The 19,678-nt window shown below is 29.5% G+C and overlaps 1 protein-coding gene across 2 annotated transcripts in view; it reads right to left on the bottom strand.

The window, feature by feature from the left end:
- The window catches only part of LOC100163552 (ataxin-2 homolog), a 37,997-nt gene extending 18,328 nt beyond the window's left edge, over nucleotides 1–19,669 (bottom strand). The window contains exon 1 of one of the 2 annotated variants that reach the window (XM_001942480.4): nucleotides 18,939–19,669. The gene's annotated coding sequence lies outside the window, so the exon portion shown is untranslated. Of the gene's footprint in view, nucleotides 1–6,921; nucleotides 7,538–18,938 lie in introns of those variants that run through there. The other variant, XM_016807601.2, reaches the window with a different exon arrangement.
- Nucleotides 19,670–19,678: the final 9 nt, after the last annotated feature.

The following is a 19,678-nucleotide window of genomic DNA, read 5'->3' as shown; positions in this document are numbered from 1 at the left end:
AACTATGTATGTCGACGTAACTACGGTAATAATAACCGTTGGCGTAACCGGTGTGTAAGTTTTCCGGCAGTGAAAAACCACGAAAACTCTGTACCTACCCACAGCGGTTAGGTACCTAGAGCTGTTTTTCGGCGCAGGACCTATACATTAGCTATAATAGCCTGCAACTATAACGACAATTGTAATAATATCGCAACTATATTATTATGCATACGAGACACGAATATTAAAATAATATTATATTTAATGAGTTAAATAATTGACGACTAATGAGGCTAACAATACTTATCCAAAATCGCAAAAACAAAAAAAAACAAATCTGTAACAAGCGCCTATTTTAATCGACGTGGTCGGGAAACCTGTTTTTATTATTATCATAATATAGGTACCTACGTGATTATTATTGCATTTGCAATATCATATACTTGGGTGTGACCATTACAACCTTGACTGGTCTGACCACATATATATATGTGTATGAAGGTATGTATTTATATATTATGAGATAGCATACCTATGTATAATATATGCAGTATTATATAGGTACTATCGGAATCGAACGAGAGAATGAGCGACGGCGGTGACGGAGGAGAACGGACCGTAAAGAGACACACAACTGTGAAGAGAGTGAGTGAGAGAGAAAGAGAAAAGACGATGACGGGGAGAACAAAAAAAAAAAACGCTACCAGTTTCCAGCGCGAGCACGGCAGCCCAAATATTACCACATATTTTTATTTTTACAATACCACGGTTAGACCCGTTGCCTGCCCGTGTGTGTGTGTGTGTGTGTGTGTGTGTGTGTGTGTGTGTGTACACAGCACTGCAGCGTACGGTCGCGACTTTGATCTCGTTTTGTGAAACACGCGTATATACACGTACACGAGTGCGCTATGCAGGCATTATATTATTATTGTTATTATTAGTATTATATTATTTTCCTACACGCGTACAACAGGAGGTATTGTATATGGCCGCCGCACCGTTATGGTCCGATGCGGAAAATTCGAACGGTTTTTCGCGAGTTATTATGAAATTGATGTCTATTGCGATAATTACTCCACGTCTATAATAATAGGCACATAATGTATTATTATATTGATATTATTGTGCACTTGTGTTTGTGTTATATCTGCGATAGACAGATATGTGTACCTATAAAATATAATATGGTCAATATAGGTAGTGCACTATTATAGCGTTTGCACGGCGAATAGGTATAGTGCGCATGCGCACACAAAGGCCCCAAAACAAATTTCTAGTCGTTAAAAACGGGTCGGCACCCGCCCGCGTGTCCTCACCGACGTAGTTCGGAGATTTAATGTTATTAATTATTATAATATTATTAAATTATTATGTTTTTTTTTATTAAAACACTGCTTAAAAACTCCGTGCTTACACGACGTTACACACCGCTTACATTATGTTTAATATGTGAATAAATAATATGCAGCCGTCTACAGTTTATGGGCGAGTGTATATTATTATGTACACGAGCGTATACGATATGTATATGAGCATAATAGATATTATAATTTATAATAGTATCTTATATAATAAAATACATTATAATATCGTTGATGATGAATATTCGTGGAAAAATCAGTATGATATAATTTGCTGAAAACCTTCGGACGTAATATTCAAATATGTACGCATAACAACACGAGGCGTTTATTATTATATTTTTAATGAACGCATTATTAAAAAGTCGTTTATTTTTTTCCAAGAATAAGTCCACTCAGAAAACGCATTTATTCATAGCTATAGGTATCGAAAAGTTCAACAAAGAACGTCATTGAATAAAAAAAAAAAATAAAACCAATTACGCATTTATACATGAGATTAATATAGGTATAAATTTTAAATTTTATACATAATATTATTACCCAATACAAATTATAAATATACACATTATTAGTATTTATAAATTATGCTAAATAATAACATAGTGACATAGTATAAAAGTATCCTTATACAAAAAGTTTTTAAAATTTATTCAGTAAAAATCTTTATGTGTATTGTTTAAGTGTTACCTATTAGTCGTATATTTTGTTATAAATTATGAATTGTGATGAATTAATGGTTATTTAGTTTTAATCAGATCTTTTTCGAGTACCTACCTAAAATTCACAAATAATTTACTGGTTTATAATAATTGATCTTACTTTCAATATAGCATAGTGTAGTATAGTATAGGAAATGTCTTTCATACTTTTTCTACAGACTTGATCATATTCATTGTATTTGTAATCAACAGAAACATAAGTAGGTATATCAGGCACGGACCCAGAGCAAAGATCTGGGGGAGGGCCCAACAATTTTTTTACAACACAAATACAATTATAATAAATTATTATCCTTTATTTATTATAAATAGTAGATATTACGTATAATAATATATTATATTATCAGACATATATTATGTGATTTGAAATATAGTAATATAGTAAGTTTTAGGATCTGTAGAATTATAAAAAAATATGTCTAAAATATGTCTGGGGGGCGCTGGGCTCCTAGCCCCCCCCCCTGGATCCGTCCCTGAGGTATATCACTTTTTTGTTTTTAAATTACCTATATCCTTATAAGTTATTAGTTATTGATTATTTTTAATAAATTAGACATACACAAATTAGGCATTCATATTATTTACTATAAATAATATTTTAAGTATTTAAGTAGTCATCTAATAATTTGTTAACAATTAATATAGGTGCCTAGTTTTCAACAATAAAATGTGTTTGACATGTTTCTCACATTCTCGCTTAAGTAGCTACCTAACAGTTCTTATTAGCATTGACAGCACATAATATTAATGTACTTTTTCCTCGCAAAATAAATTTGATTGTGTTTCTCCCTAATTACGTACTTAGTATATACTTATATTTACAGACACCTTGTTATGGTATATGTACTGTTTTAAATGTAGTATACAATTAATCTGAAGCAAATTAATTCATTAAACATAAAGTATAAGTACCAATACACGGCTAATCTATACATGTAGATGTATGCACCATATCATACAAAATTAAAATAACTTCGTTTTCACTATAACTAAAACATTTTTATAAAATAATAATTTTTATATAGGTAAAAAGTATGTGTGAATCTGACTAATATTATGGTTTTATATTATAAATATAATAACTATTTGAGTATTTTGTTATTTCCATACCGGAATCGTTGAATTATCTATAATGATTGATTCAAATATTCAATCTTCATTGTAATTAGGTACCAATTATCTTTTAATTTATGAATAGTTGATATGGAAGGATATTAATATACTATGTAATTTAATGATATTTATTCATAGTTGATAGTTTTTATTTGATATCTACTGGCTGCTAGATTCACCTAACTTAGGCTTACCTATGATTTGATTGCCGTTAAAATACATTACCATATTTAAAGCATCAAACGTACACTCATCACCGTATAAACCGTAGTGTTATACCCCTAATAAACCCCTAACGAGATGAACAAATAATATTTTGATCAATGTGTCAGAATAGTCCAAACGATTTATGATCACCTATAAATGACCAAATGAAGCTTTCACATCTTCACACATTGACATTGTACGATGAGTAATAACCACTCAATTAGTTGTAAAATTACACTACCTATTTTTTTATTATTACACACGGAAGAGTTGTAAGTATAAAAGTAGGTAATGAAATAGTTTTTTTGACCAAAAATAAAAACAATATTGTTATTTTTACATTTTCTAATCTATTTACCTGTATGACACGGGTTGTTGATGAATCGTTGTCAATCTTAAATTATTTATAAGTATATTCATTTAAAATTTTAGAACATATGTATTATAATATTATACGGATATAAATAATAAATGTATGACATTATTTAACTATTTAATAAACTCATTAACCATTTCGAAAAGAAAGTGAGAGCACTTTCAGTATTTAGGAGTTATACAAACACTAAACAGCATTCTTCACATCCTAAACATATTAATTACAACGTGTGCAATGCATAACATATGAGTTATTTATGTAAAATTATTATAAAACGATGATTCGTCATAATTAACCACGTGATGTGTATTTCTTTTATAATATAATGTTTTATCAGACAACAATTCCAAAAGATAAAAGTAATTAGTAATAATTTTATAAAACTATATCAGACATGATGGGTTTCCAAGCAAGTACCTACCATAAGTATATAGAATATAATCTATAGAATATACAAAATATATATGTATCGATATATGGGCATACATATTTTTTTATCAATGTTATAATAATATACGTTAATAATTTTCACTTTTTGCCTTTCTGTCAGTTTCAACTATATAGTTTCGTTATAATCATATTTTACTTTTTAAATTAAAACAAAAGACTTTCACATTTGGTTAATGGTATTTTAACTCATTTAAGTGACAAAATGTCATCAATTTTAAATGTTAATTCTATATTCTTAGATACAACCAGACACCAGTACTGTTTGCAACAATTATTAATTTATAATATAGGTATACCAGTTTAACAATAACTGAACCTTATTCCTTATTCTCAAACTTCCAATATTGAATTTATTTAAATTTTAGTCGATTAATATTAAATATCATTCGTAATATTGTAATAGTAACGTTTTAATAATACAATACGAAATGAAAAAAAATTATAACTTAAGTGCTTATCATCATAATTATTAATTAATTAGTTAAATTTGTAATGAAAATTAAAATCTAAGCTTCGTAAGTTATGTAGGTACATACGATAGTATATTAATTTAAGTACTTAACTGAAATTAAAATCAATTTTTTAAATGTAGACTTACACAGTTACACATAAACACATCATAAATGATAAAAGTAAAAATTGGTTTTAGTAAAAACTATTATTTAATTAGTGGGGGGGGGGGGGGGGGGAAGAGTTGTTTAGAAATATTACCTAATATATAAAAATATTATGTTAAAGACAATAATTAAAAAAATGTGTCCATCGTCGAAAATGTACAAAAGTGTCTGTGTGGAAAGTAAAGTTACACGCTAAAAAAATGTATATAGGTAGTATTGTACTAATTTCTAAGTACCTAGGTACCTATAGTCTTATCTAATAAATAAATCTCTATTGCATTGAACCAATTATTGAGCTGCCTAGTATAAGAAAAATAAATCATCCTAAAATGAATCCCTATATTTTTAAATATTTTTTATTAATACAATTATTATTTAACACGAGTATTGTGTACACCTGTTATGCCAACATAAATATCGGGTACTAAACTTTACCAATTTTTATATTAATCTATGTTTTGAGAAGTTACGTTCTTTTATTTATAATATTATGTGTATGATTCGAAACTGTACATATAATAACTTTTATTCACAATAATATTGAATTGGAATAATAAAAAATTTCTTTTTTACGATTTGAGTCTGTAATTTAATCAATAAAAATAAAACTTTAGCAAAACATTTTTGTTGGTTTGTATAGTTGATGAGAAATACAGTTAAACTAAACCATCACAGGTTTTATTTTATATAACAGCATGAGAAATTTTAGTGCACGAGTAAAATATATAGCTGTTGATGACCACAAACTTCACGAATCGATGAAGATTCTACAGAAATATGGTTACACTTTCACACACACGATTGTATATAATACACAGTACACACTAATATAAGTAAGTATATAACATCTGTTATATTTAACACATTGAATCGTTATACCTATTCAAGATAAATTACAGTAGTATAATAATATATTATTGCAGTCTATATAGAGATACCTAACTAAAATGTAGTTAATCTTTTAAATTTATAATATTATATAATAAGTCAATAAATAATACTTATGCATTGCAGTTATGCTAGATAAAATAAATTATTATTACCTATGATACACTTGTAGACTTTAAGTTAAGTTATAGAATACCATAAACATGACATCTTTCTTCACCAATAAGAAATACCTACCTATACTAATCACTTTTCGTAACATTCGTTAAAGTCTCCAACAATAACAGAATAAATTCGTGTTCTTTATAAAATTACATTATTTTACCGAATATCTAGTGTAATACCGTAATGTATATAGTATATTTACTATACATTGATAGAATTAGTTAATAATAATAGTACTAAAAACATAAATATGTTAATCTATATAACATCTATACAAACTACATATTCAAGAATTAAAAAAAATTAGAGCACTATAGTTTTCTTACAAAACTATAGTTATATATATATCCTGGAATTGGATTTTTAGAATTTTATTTATTTATTTATTCGTTTTTATATTGGATATAATACCTCCTCTGTCTACAAAAAACGCTCATACCGTCATACTCATGTTACGATGTAGAATCTTTATAGTAGTTAAACATGTATTGAAATTAATAATTCTCGTGCGTTACTACAGTAAAATATTGATTTTCCACAACTATCATCCGATTTAAAAAAATATATATATTTTCAAAAACATGTATGAACTCTGCAACAATTTAATATGTAAAGATATTGTAGGTATCGTGTTTAACTACTTTATGTAACCCTATATAGTCAATAATCAATAATTAATGTTAAAAAAATATACATTTATAATATACATCAAGTATACCTACACGATTTTATGCAAACGATAAAGTTGACGGTTTGTGGTGCAAAGCCTGGAAACGACAATATAGTTAGGAAACGATAGATCGATCCTATTCAAAAGACGATAATAATATGACACAGCACTACAGCAGCAGACGAGTCAACAAATTGTATTGTCCGCACTCGATTTGTATTGCATATATATATATATGGATAAGAAGTGCGGTGGCATTGAGAAAGTACCTAATATTGTTATTATTATATTTTTTTCAAACGAAAGTGGTATATATTATTATATATTTATATACAATATAGGTACCTACATATATACCTATAATACGTACGTTGCCGCGAGATGATTACATCAGGAGCGCTGAACAATAGTGTTACGCGTCAGCTATCACGCGTGCCATTCTGGTCTTGTATCGGAATGATTCCATATAGTTCGCGCTCGACGTGTGTGAGTATGTGTATATTATATACTGTACAGCTGATAGTGTGTGTATCGTATGCTTGGTATAGAGGTGTGCGTATGTGTGTGTGTATGTGTGCATTTATGTATAAGGACCAGAGGACGAAACTTTCACTGTGAACTGATTTTTTTTCCTCTCTTTCCCCCTTGTCAATATCGTATTATTTCTCTCTTATTTCCCTCTCTATTTCTCTCCCTCTCTATCTCTAATTGTGTACATCATAAAGATGACCGCGTAGGTACCTAAATTACAATAATATATACTGTGGAAATATTACGTGCACGTCATCGCATGTTCTACATCCAGAAAGATTATAAACATCGGGCCCATCTATACCCATCTACCCATCTATAATAACGACCATAGTCCAAACCACAATTTCTTTTAAGAGGAATCGTGTGCGTAACATGCGTAACACGTAATTAAACATTTGTTTACATAAAACAAATCGTTGTCGTTTAGAAGTTTGGATTTTGAAACGTGCACGGTGTAATAATTATTGTTCCGAAATAATGTGCAACACGTGTGCATGCAGTGTTTAATAATATAATAATATTATATTGTATATATATATACTACATTACTATTATACTGCAAATGACTCGGCAAATGAGGTTCTTCGGGTTCTTGGATATATTATTTAGTATTGAATTATCTATTGTAATCCAATGAGAAATATTTCGATCAATACATTTAAGTTAACAACACTGAAATTCTGAAAATAAACGCACATTAGGTACAAATAAGGTACTACAGTTTAAAATATTCTTGTAATCAACAATTAAGACATAGTAGTTGATAAAATGTATACATGACTACATGCGTCTGTGTATTAAATATTAAATAATAAATATTATTATTATGTATGTCTTAGGTGTACCTATGTAATTGTATGAACTGCTGGTTACTTGATTATCATTATATACTAATTAATGACCCAATTATTAACATAATATTAATACGGTGAGTTTATGTTATATACAGTTACAACACATGTCTTAAATCTTTATTGTTGTTTGTAAAACGTGTTTTTATTTTAAAGACGTCGCGTTAAATAATATTTAAATTTGAAAGTGAAACAGCTCTACGTACTCGCCCAGATATGTATTATTTTACATTTCCTCTTTAGTGTATATAATACAAGCCAAGGTTACGAAGAATTAGCTAACACCGGTAGGACTACATCAAAACGTGCGAATAACATATGCTTTTGTTGAATCTTGAATGCATTCTATTTTGAGTATTTTTCTCAATGTTCGTAGTTAGTAGTCACAAATATGTTGATTCATGTTGATTCACCAACCATGCTCACCCTCATTGTATCCATTAATAATGAATTTATACAAATTCTGATTTTTGGAATTTTTTAAATACACATAATTAAAGTCGATTTTTTCAAATTCTTGAGATTTTTTATACCTAAGGAGTATCCTGTGGAGATACAAACTTCTGTTTTCAAATGAGAACCCTCCTTTTCTTTTTTAAATTATTTAGTAGGTATTTTAGATTATAATTTTTCAGAAAATGTTGACGTATCAGAATCAATATTCGAGTACGAGTAGTTTTGTGTTATATTTATATAACTTTGTGTATTAAGAACAATATAGGTCCATGATTATGGATTTGTATTCATTATGGTGACGAGGGGGGGATATGTTGATTTGAAAATTCAGTGATTAATATTAATCAATCAACATTAATAATTTGTAAAAATGACACAAATAAAATAAAATTTAATGCTAGATCCAATCTTATATAATATATTAATATTAATATATTTTTGATTTTTGTAAAACTATTTTTAAGGACTATTATCCTTAGTAAAAACCTTTTATCAACTGAGAAACTACTAGTTCAATTTTGTGTTAGGGACATAAACATTTCAAAAAAAAATATCTACTACAAAATTTACAATAAAAAGGGAAGGGGGGGTTCTCATTTATAAAAACAGAAAAATGGTTTATTTAAAAAATGGTCTCTAAAAGTATACTAAAAAAAATTCCAAAAATCAGAATTTGAATAAACACATTATTAAAGAACACAATGAGGGTGAGCGTGCGTTGTGAATCACTAGATATTTTTAAAAGTTCCGTAAATATTTTTTGATAAATCTATATGTATACCTTTTATTAAAATTTTTTATAATTAAACAAGTATTTGACCAACGTCAGTGGCTTATAAAATCCAAAACAGCAAAAAATTAACTTCTTATTATAATAATATAACCCATATACTCGCCCATATATTAGTAATATATCAAAGCGAATAGTGTATAAGACCTAATTACATAAGGATTAGTAATGTTTCGAGGATGGTTATCAATAAACATATGAGATGGGTCGCTTATAGACATAGGTATCTAACGTTTTAATAAAACTGAACAGTAGGGAATATTTAAAAAATACTATTTGATGTTTAGAAGTCCATGAAATATTGTCATTAACTAAAATTGTTTTTATTTTTAAATCTATGCCAGATTAATAGAGAAGAGCACCATCGATAAAACAGATTAATGTCACTTCTATCATATATGATATCATGTATTCTACTAAACAAAATCTAAAGAAAATGATCCAAGCGAGTGACGCGCGTTTGAAGGCGGCTACGCAGTTATCGGCCGTTCTGTCTATTGTGCTTCCGACCGTAGACGGATCTGATGAGTTATGATATATTTTTTCTCTCCTCTTTTCATATCCAGAATGATGGTTTAAGGTTATATAACTATTATAACTGATTTGATGGCCAGTGCCTACTATAACTGCAGCCATTTCCATCAATACGATATGCAAGATGCAACGACACGATGTATAAAATAAACACAGACGATGTATATATCGTATCAAAAACATTACATCATCCCGGTAACATAAGTACAGGATTCTAATTCAGATCAAGGATACTGTTTTATCTTTTTATGCCACACCTAGAAGGCCACTACGCCATTATATTATGTAGGTACGTAAAAATTTCGACGAACTCGGGACCGTGTGTGATCATAATATCAATATCGTTCATATAAGGCATAGTGGTGCTTTCGTGTGAATAAAGCAAATAAAATATTATTTATGTGAGTATATTTTATTCCCTAAACAATTATAAGTGTAGTTTTATTTGCTGAATTGCGTGTAAAAATAAAGAACTTAAGTATAGTGTAATTGAGTTTAATTAGATACCTAATATTCAATAAAAAATAACAGCAATTCTCATACAGTCAAAAATCAAAAATTAAATAAAACAAGGATCTAAATAATTAACAAAGCATTGTAATAATATTTTATTTTTGCTTACTGTTATTGTGACGCTCGCACTCACCGAAATGTTTTAAAAATAATCTGCAATCTGTATTAGTTGTTATAGTACGACGATATATCTTAATTAAAAATGGAAATTAAATTTTTTTTTTTATGCTATAGCAACTTACACTGGTGCGGAAATAGTAAATGTACACGATATATGCGATTCGCCGACCGATGGGTACGATGTGTAACGCACTCTGATTAGGTTTGGCGGACACGGCCGTGGCGGTCGAAAGCGTAAAATCATAACGTGTGAGACACGACTGCTGCGCAGCTATAATCGTTAGTAAATTCAAATTGAAATTCTCAAAACATACGGTTGACGTGGTTTTCCCAGACCGATTATGAACACCGGTAGAATGGTCTTTGATGATCACAATATAGGTATCCTCGGTGGGTAAGGTTGATCGCCGGCCTTCGACCCGATTGTAATAACGAATCGTTGTGAATCAAAGGGTTTCATCGACAAATTCTGACGCATGGAGATACTTTACTTAAATATACTGCTATTATAGTATAAGATTTTAATCTTTTTAAATTTAACAAAATATGGAATTAAGCATTGCATGGCACATTTACAATCACAGGTTAACCTATTCGTTTTGAAGAAAAAAAATTTAAAATGATGGACAGTCCAAAGTCTGAACATCAGACGACGATTCCAGAAACCCTTCCAAGTTCCAAGCAGCCCCAATCTTCCTCAAGGAGGAATCTCAAATAATTTCTATCAGACGGAAAATTCAACCACAGTCTGTATAATCATGTGACATATATACGAGGGAAAAAAATTCAGAGACATATGTGGGGACACGTGAAGATGAGTAGCTGGTTTAAGCGGGTAAATTGTGAATCATTATACTTTGTATCTTCTACGGTTCTATGTACCTATAGGTATATATCTACTATTATTCCACACGAGTAGGTATACAACCAATATTATAATGCATGGTTTACGGATCAAGAAGTCAAGGCTCGGGATTTTAGTTCAGATGTAGAAACATTTGCACATGATTTTGCTTTCATTATACGTTATATGTAAAATTCATGAGTATAGGCGCCAAACCGATTCTGTAGAGGAAAATATAATTATATAGGTACTATAAATCTATGATCAACTGTAAGACCGGCAGCTTGTTTTACAACGAAGCGCTAATTAACAATACCTGTTTTCAACAATAAATTAGGTACATAGAATGTCGATATTATGATAAACCAGCAAACAAATATAATAGTAGGTAGTCGAAATTCAAAGATATTGACACCAAAACCATTACTGAACGTTAATAGTACATAATATATTATAATTTAGATTCTTTTATACCTAGTTTATTCTCAATATATTATTTTTCCAATACTCTCATATCGTAATTCAAACCAACATTATGGCCGTTAATCACATATTATATATGGATTTAATTCAAAGACACATTCATTTAGACCAATATCCAGATGGTAATTAATATTCTACTTATTTTTAACAATACTTGTTTAATATCAAAAAAAAAATATTTTTGTTTAATAAATTTTACACTAAAATATTAAATACTAATTTGAAAAATCATCACGGTTTCCTAAATATTTATGAATTAGGTACATGTCTTGTTATGTATAGTACCTACCAAGCAAGTCACAATTTGTGGTAGGTATATGCTTTTAAATCACTTCATGACATAAATTTTAAAAAAGGTAAAAATATCAGAATTTAAAGTGCTAAAACTGGCTAGTTAGAAAAATATACATAGAAAGTAAAAGTTGTAACGATTGCTAACAAATAGGTCACCAAAAAAAAACGAGCTCAAAAATGATAGTAAATACATGTGAAATGTTTACATCATAGCATTATACTCTACACAATAATAATTACATGTAACAATATAACTATCAGAAAATAAAAATAATAATAAATGAGAATAGCATAGGCTTATAGAAGTATACCTTAAAAAAAATAACTAATTTTCATTAAGTCTTATGTTCTAATTACTTTTTTGGTGACGCCAGATCTAAAATTACATTAATGTATAATGTATATAGGTGGCTGCCATAATTAAAATTATAGTTATCAAATTGCCATCAGTCAAAACGATCCATATTATTGAGAATAAAATATAATATGCAAGGCCGTCATTACTATTTAGAGTTATAATTTATTTCCAAGCAATAAACTATTATTTTTCCAGATGATAATTAAAATTCACATAAAATAGTTTCTTTAGAATGTTAATGTTCTGAATTTTATGTATGGGTAATAACTAATGGGTAACTTAGTAATTTGTAAATATGTAAGTATGCTGCACACAAAGAACGTTTTATTATAACCAAATCCAATTTCATGAAACCATAGAATATAATGTTTGAAATTATAGTAATATAGTAATATTTATATTTTTATTTATTCCCCCCCCCCCAAAAAAAAAAAAAAACAGTAAAAGTTAATTTAAAATTCTAAAAATAAATATATGAATTTATTTATTATTAAAAATTAAGTACCTAATAATTATTCCAAATATTCTATTAGATTTGCTAAATATACTGCCTATTTTTCAATTTTATTAATTAATAATGATTATTTAAGTATAATTAATTATTCACTTATATAATATTCCTTTCGCTTTTTTTAATATTCAATTTGTATGTTTGTAGTGGTGCCATATATTTTAAATAATCGTTCACTTGAGTAATTTTTAATAAAACCTTCACCTTTCTAGGTCAAAATACCTATATGCTTAACACAAGAACTACGATTAGTCATTAAATTAAAATTATAAAGTTAAAACAGATCATTAAACTGGTGTATATAAATCTGGAATTTTGAACTACATATTTCAACTGCAATTAATATGAAAGAAAATGAACTATGAATGTCTAAATCATGTTTTCAGACAATTATAAGTTGTTGGTAGATAATCCAATTAGAGGATTTAACTTTTACTTAAATGGTTGACCGAACATCGAAACGAAACATAAAAATATGAGTCACTTTCTTAAGATTACAAAGAAAAGAAAACCAACTACTGACTATTCATTTCAAACACAATAATAATCAAAAATAGATTAATTAGTATTTAATAAAATATTTTATAAAAATTTGAAATTTGTTTTGCAAAAATAATAAAAATACAATTCAAAAGAAAAAAAACAACAAAACTCATTAAACAGATTTGAACAAATAGAATATAATTGTAATTTATTATTATATGTATTACATTCCTTTAAATTTGAAAATTATTGTAGTTATGAATTGGTAAAATGTTTGTCCATTATAGACATCAACATTTTTATAAGAAAATATTCTTTACTAGAATAATAAATTAAATGTGTGAAAAAGGATGTATTAAATGTAAACATTTAAACTCTATCAGATTCATAATATTTATACAAAAAAAGAGTCATGTCTCATGCATCAAGATGCATCTTGAATAATATATGAAAATTATGAAAGTATAAAGAATAATAATTTTACAACTAATAATTCTCTTAATATTAATTTTTCAATCAGACCTATAAAAAGATAGTCCCATAGAGATAAATTACGTATTATAATATATTATTTGTAAAATGAATGACGATAATAATTATAATAATTGTGAATATATACGAAATAACTAATAGGACTTGAAGTTTATGACCCAAAAAAATGTAAACATGACCCAAAAATGTTAAAAGAAATGCCATTAAAAAGATTTAAAAGTCATACAAATAGTATTTTTTTAAATTAAATGCAATAAAATACAGCACAATAAGTATATATATTATTTTGAAGAAGTGTATTAGGTAATATATTTTATTTATGAAGTTTAAAAGAAATAAGTAGGTATCTAGTCATATGAATAGTTTTAAATAGTTATATCAAAGTTATTTTAATTGTAAAATGTGATATAAAACATTAACCGAAAAAAAATAGTAATCACATTTTACATATCAGTGCAGGAGGTTAAGTCATTAAAGGTAAATAATTGAGACACAGATGTACACACTTTACGTGGTACTTAACCTCAACCTCTTTGGCATAGTCATTGCTTCGGAGATCTGAAGCAGTTAACATTAAACAAAAAAGAACAGTTAAAAGAGATGAAGAAACAACAATTTTCCTGGAGTATCATAGAATAATATAATATATATATATTATATATATTAAGTGTGATAAAAAACAATAATGCGTTTAATTAAAATGTTCACATCTTTCTTTGTAATTTGTTGATGGCTGCAGTTTGTCTTTTCAAAGAATTACCTACTTTTTGGAATACGCTTTGCATTAGAAATATTACTCATTAGTCGAAGGTAGACATAGTCAAGTGAGGGATAGTCAATAACATCCAGGCATTCTTTTTTCTATAAATATTGTAATAACGTGTAGGTAGGGTCTCTTTACGATAAGATCAAAGTGCAACTTGAGTTGATTTACATCTAAAGCCATATCACATAGTGCGATTAGGTAATATTTATGCAATCAAAATTCTTGTAGCTGTACAATAAAAACAGTAATATAATCGGATATTATTATAAATGACGTGGGTTCTTCTCAAAATGTCGACTGTATTCATGTGTCTACGCGTGTAGATTGCTTTCGACTTCAAACACTATACTACTGGCATACAGAACTCAACTGCAAGTAATATTTAAAGTAACAAGTTATCGCGTTTTACAACGTGTTCAATGTTCATATATCAGGTACTGGTCATAAAGTAATCTGTAATCGGCACTTCGGCAGACATTATATTCAACCTTTTTTTTGCGATGAAATCCGTGGCCAATTGCCAGGTAAAAATATTCATATTAATCATGTGATCGGATTATTTTTATAGACAACTTATGTACCTATATTATGTGATATTGATACCCATTTGCATTAAACAACAACGAAATAGTACCTATACATAATACTTTATACATAGTACTATAATATATTACAAATCATTATACATAAACACAATATGTATACGGTAAAAATGACCTTTTATTTAGAGATGATTCATTTGAAAGCGCGAAATGGTTACCTATATTAATATAGGTACCTATACTTAAAATTACATAATGTCATACATTCATAATGATTGAGCATTATTTTCTTTAAGTTAATACATTACAACATTTGATCTAAGTAGGTACCTAAATCTATCATTTATTAAACTTCTTTAATTTTTTTAAACGTTTTACATTTACATGAAATATTACATAAGAAAACTTCATTTTAAATTCTATACTGGTATCCATGGTAAGGTCGTAAAGTCAAAATAAATATCATATCGTTTGCAATCTTCTATAATCGATTCTACGCTATAAATAATTCTTCGTCAAAAGTATTACTAATGGCTAATTAGCGGATTTTTTTTATATATACATTAAAGTAAAGGCTTTTTGATATCACTATCAATTACGTAACACTTACACAATTATTTTGAAGGGAAATTTATTTGCTTTTAAGACGATGGGACTATTTTAGAATATAAATAATTATTTTTTTAGTTGTACAATTTTCATCTTTAAAATATAAATAAACAATATATATGTTTTCTTTATGAGTTATGTTTATAGAATATAAAATAATGAGTATACAGCCATTTTAGAGTAATATAGTATTTACCTAGGATAGTTAAAAACGAGGTTAAAAAATGATCAGTGTTTCTGTTTTTCGTAATTTTTTGAAAATTAATACAGATATTCAAAAATATATTTCTGGATGAGTTGTGCAATTTGAGTTTAATTTGAAATATTCAAATGTACCTACGCATATACTGGCTATTATCTGCATTGTGTCAAACTATTTAATTTTTCAATTAAATACCCTAAAAAGTGTATTCCGAAAAAATGCACTTTTATAAAATTAAAGGTCTTTGTCAATACTTATAATCTAAAATACACAACAAAATATAAGGATTATAATGGTAAGTTGATACTAATCACTACTTATAGAAACCTTTTCATTGATTGTTATTTAGTAAAAGTAATTTAGGACACATTTTAATAGTTCACATTGACCTGGCCTGATCTGTTGTATGGACAGTGCTCAGTACCAACAAACTGTAAAACTTTTTTGTAACTCGTTCAATGTCATTTAAAATTCAATTATGTTCGTTTTACCTAGCTATATGCCTATGTGTATTATATAGTTTCACTATCATTTTGATTACAGTGTTTAAAAATTGAAATTGATTCTTGTTGCACAATATCCACCACACGGCGGCGGTATCCGTTGCCATCGGGTGACTTCATAATAACGGCACCGTTAACTCGCTTCAATACACTCTGAGGGCGACCAGTCATGAAATCTAATGAGTTGATTTATAACGGATAGACGGCTCTAGTGCGTTACACTGAATTCTAATTAACGTTAATAGTTTACTAACCATGACACGACAGAGGAAAAATAATAATAATTGCTATAGTTCATTTTGACATTATAAGCCTCATTATCAAACTTTAGCGTCATCAAATACAAATCAGTATTCAGGAAATATTCATTAAGTATTTTTATAACGGTTTATTATTAAAAATACGATAATTCTACCTACATTTTTGAATATAATAATAGAATTTAATTTAATACACGTGATAATATAGTGTGTTATTATATTTTACAGTAAGCGTATTAACTTTTTAAATAAATTCTCTTTTTTCAGAGTAGGTAATTATTACTATCCAATATACTGCAAGGACATCACAAGATCATTAAAAGAATTAATCCCTCCAATACACTATCACAAAAGTATAGGTACAGGTTGATTAATGGAATATTGTTAGGTCATAATATTATACAAGATATTATCATAAACAATATAAATTATTGTATAATTGAGGCCTTCTTTTAACTTGCTGTTAAAATAAATTAACATTTCGGACAATGTTTAATCTGCAGATGGTAAAACAACAACCAGTTTTAAACCAATTCGGATTTAATTAATTAGACGGTAATCAAATCTCAATTATTTTACCTTCAGACTGTTTTATTAAAAAAATGTAATCTATTAGGTATATATTATTATGTATTTATAAGTAACGATACTAATATATAACCTGTTCCGCGAACCGAGGGAATGACCTCTGCAGAGGACGATATTTTGAGACGGAATAATATGAATATAGATATTATGGTACGAAATTTTAAGTCTATATTATGATTGACATATTTGTGACATTCATCTCTGGTGTATAAATATTATGAAAACTCGTCGAACTTCCCTGGTCAAGTGTATATTATATTATAATACACTAGGCGCATTATGTATACTTTTTATGTAAGTAAGTAAATTAGACTTGCTTGAGTGTTCACTGTTCTCGCATGTCTGCAGTATATCGCTGACATACACGTAGATTTCGCGAAGACTGTGCCGACCGAACCGGCAAGTTGCACGAGTGAAAAACCAATACCTATGCTCAATGCAGGATCCCGAACCGATCCGCGATCGTCTGCGGGGAAAATATGGAATGCGCCACCAACGTGCGTAGGTATAACATTATTATAATATTGTTAAAGAAATAATATATACCAACGAATAAAACATATAATATGATTAACTGGTGTTTTTTTCTCGGAGAAAATAAAATAGTTTCACGCGGATCCATTATTTGCAGTGATGGTAGGAGAGAGTTTTTGTGGCGTAACTGCAGCGTGTTCTGATTATCGTCCACACTATAACGTCGCCATAATATTATAATGTATAATATAGGCTGGCGGGTACCGCGAAGATTGCAGTGGCTCGATAACGCTGTGATTAACGCGTGATTTTATAATAAGACACGCGCGCGCGGGGAGGTGCCGATTTCCGAGCGGTCGATGGCAATGGTATACCCGTCGCTGCATTCGTCTACGGGGGCGAGTCGCATAGTTAGTACCATAAATGTATTATTGTTTGGAGGAGAGGGGCAAAGGCGGTAGACGGGGCATAAATACATGTAGAGACATCGTTATATTTTTTCTAAACTTATATAGGTATATAGAGGTGTACGCAGCTCCGCTTTGAGAATCGTAATTATTTATTTATCCAAGTAAACTTGGTATAAAACCATTGGATTCGATACAATTAAAGTTTTAAATATAAACGAATTAATACATATTAAACTATTAAATTAGGAAAATAGATTTTAAATTTTGAATTCAGCTTAGTGCGGAATAGAAAACAACAAAGTGAGATTGAGGAAAGGATGGACTGAGGATTAACTGGGATATTTAGAGAATTGTCTAAAGCGAGAAAGCGTTTGCAATGGAAGAAAATAAATGTACATTAAAAAAGGATGTGAAGGAATTTGTAGATGCCAGGAGAATAGAGACGAACGTATATACAGAGGGGAATCGTAACTTAAAAGTGGTTCTTATAGGCCTGAAAATCCTATATAGTAAGGTTCCGATGTTTGACATATTTACTCCGGGCATACAGATATAATAAAATATAATATACAATAATATGTACGTATGTAGGCGTATGACTTCGGCACCTATCTATTATTACATAATACCTATATTAGTATAATATTATATACGCGATTTAACCATGTTATAGGTATACCGTATCTGTCATCGTTCGAATGGTTGTGATTATGTATTCTACACCTACACGAATAGATCGAACAAAGCGTTGCGTATTTGTTGTTACTTACGAGATCCTGGACGTGTTGCGGAGAGTGGACGTTCGGAGCGGCGCGTGCAAGAGGGTCGCATGGACCTCGACGGTCAACAGGGTCGTCGTGCGGGTTTGCGTTCTCCGCGGACGTAATCTAGGTACATATGAATGTGTAAGCACGTCGCGCGTGTGGTCACGGGTCTGCAGTGCGCATTACTCGCGAAGATTACGACGGGCGTGCAACACCCCGCGTGGTGTACGCGAACGACTCGGCGGCGTTAGTACCGAAACGTCGCGGTCTTCGTCGGCTGATCAACGTAGAAATATAATATTAATAACTAATAGTAGTGAATATCGTCAATATCGCGTAGGTGTACCGCGGAACTGAAAAACGTAGACACACCCCGAACGAGCGTCGCTATAAATATTAAGATCTTTCGTTAAACAAACATACGACGTCGTCGTGCAGTGTCGTCGCCTATACGCGTCGCGCTGTTATACGGCCAAGTCGTACGATAATAATATTGTATATTTCAAACAGAACGAGTAACAATCACGGGCGACGGGTAAAACGACGGTTGCGATATTACAATTATTACGATTGATAATAATTATTATTATTGTTAATGGTATTGGTTGAACAGCCGACGACCGCGGTGCGTGCGTCGTATATTGCGTGTGATCGACGAACAGACACTGAGAGAGCGCTGCCTCGGCTAATTTGACGGCGGGACGACGACGGTGTGCGCGTAACGCGGTCGGCGGCGATCGCCGGGG

The sequence above is a fragment of the Acyrthosiphon pisum genome, chromosome A1 (assembly GCF_005508785.2).
Source record: "Acyrthosiphon pisum isolate AL4f chromosome A1, pea_aphid_22Mar2018_4r6ur, whole genome shotgun sequence".
Lineage (NCBI taxonomy): Eukaryota > Metazoa > Arthropoda > Insecta > Hemiptera > Aphididae > Acyrthosiphon > Acyrthosiphon pisum.
The sequence above is the reverse complement of the archived record's forward strand: the minus strand, read 5'-3'. Positions and strand labels throughout refer to the sequence as shown.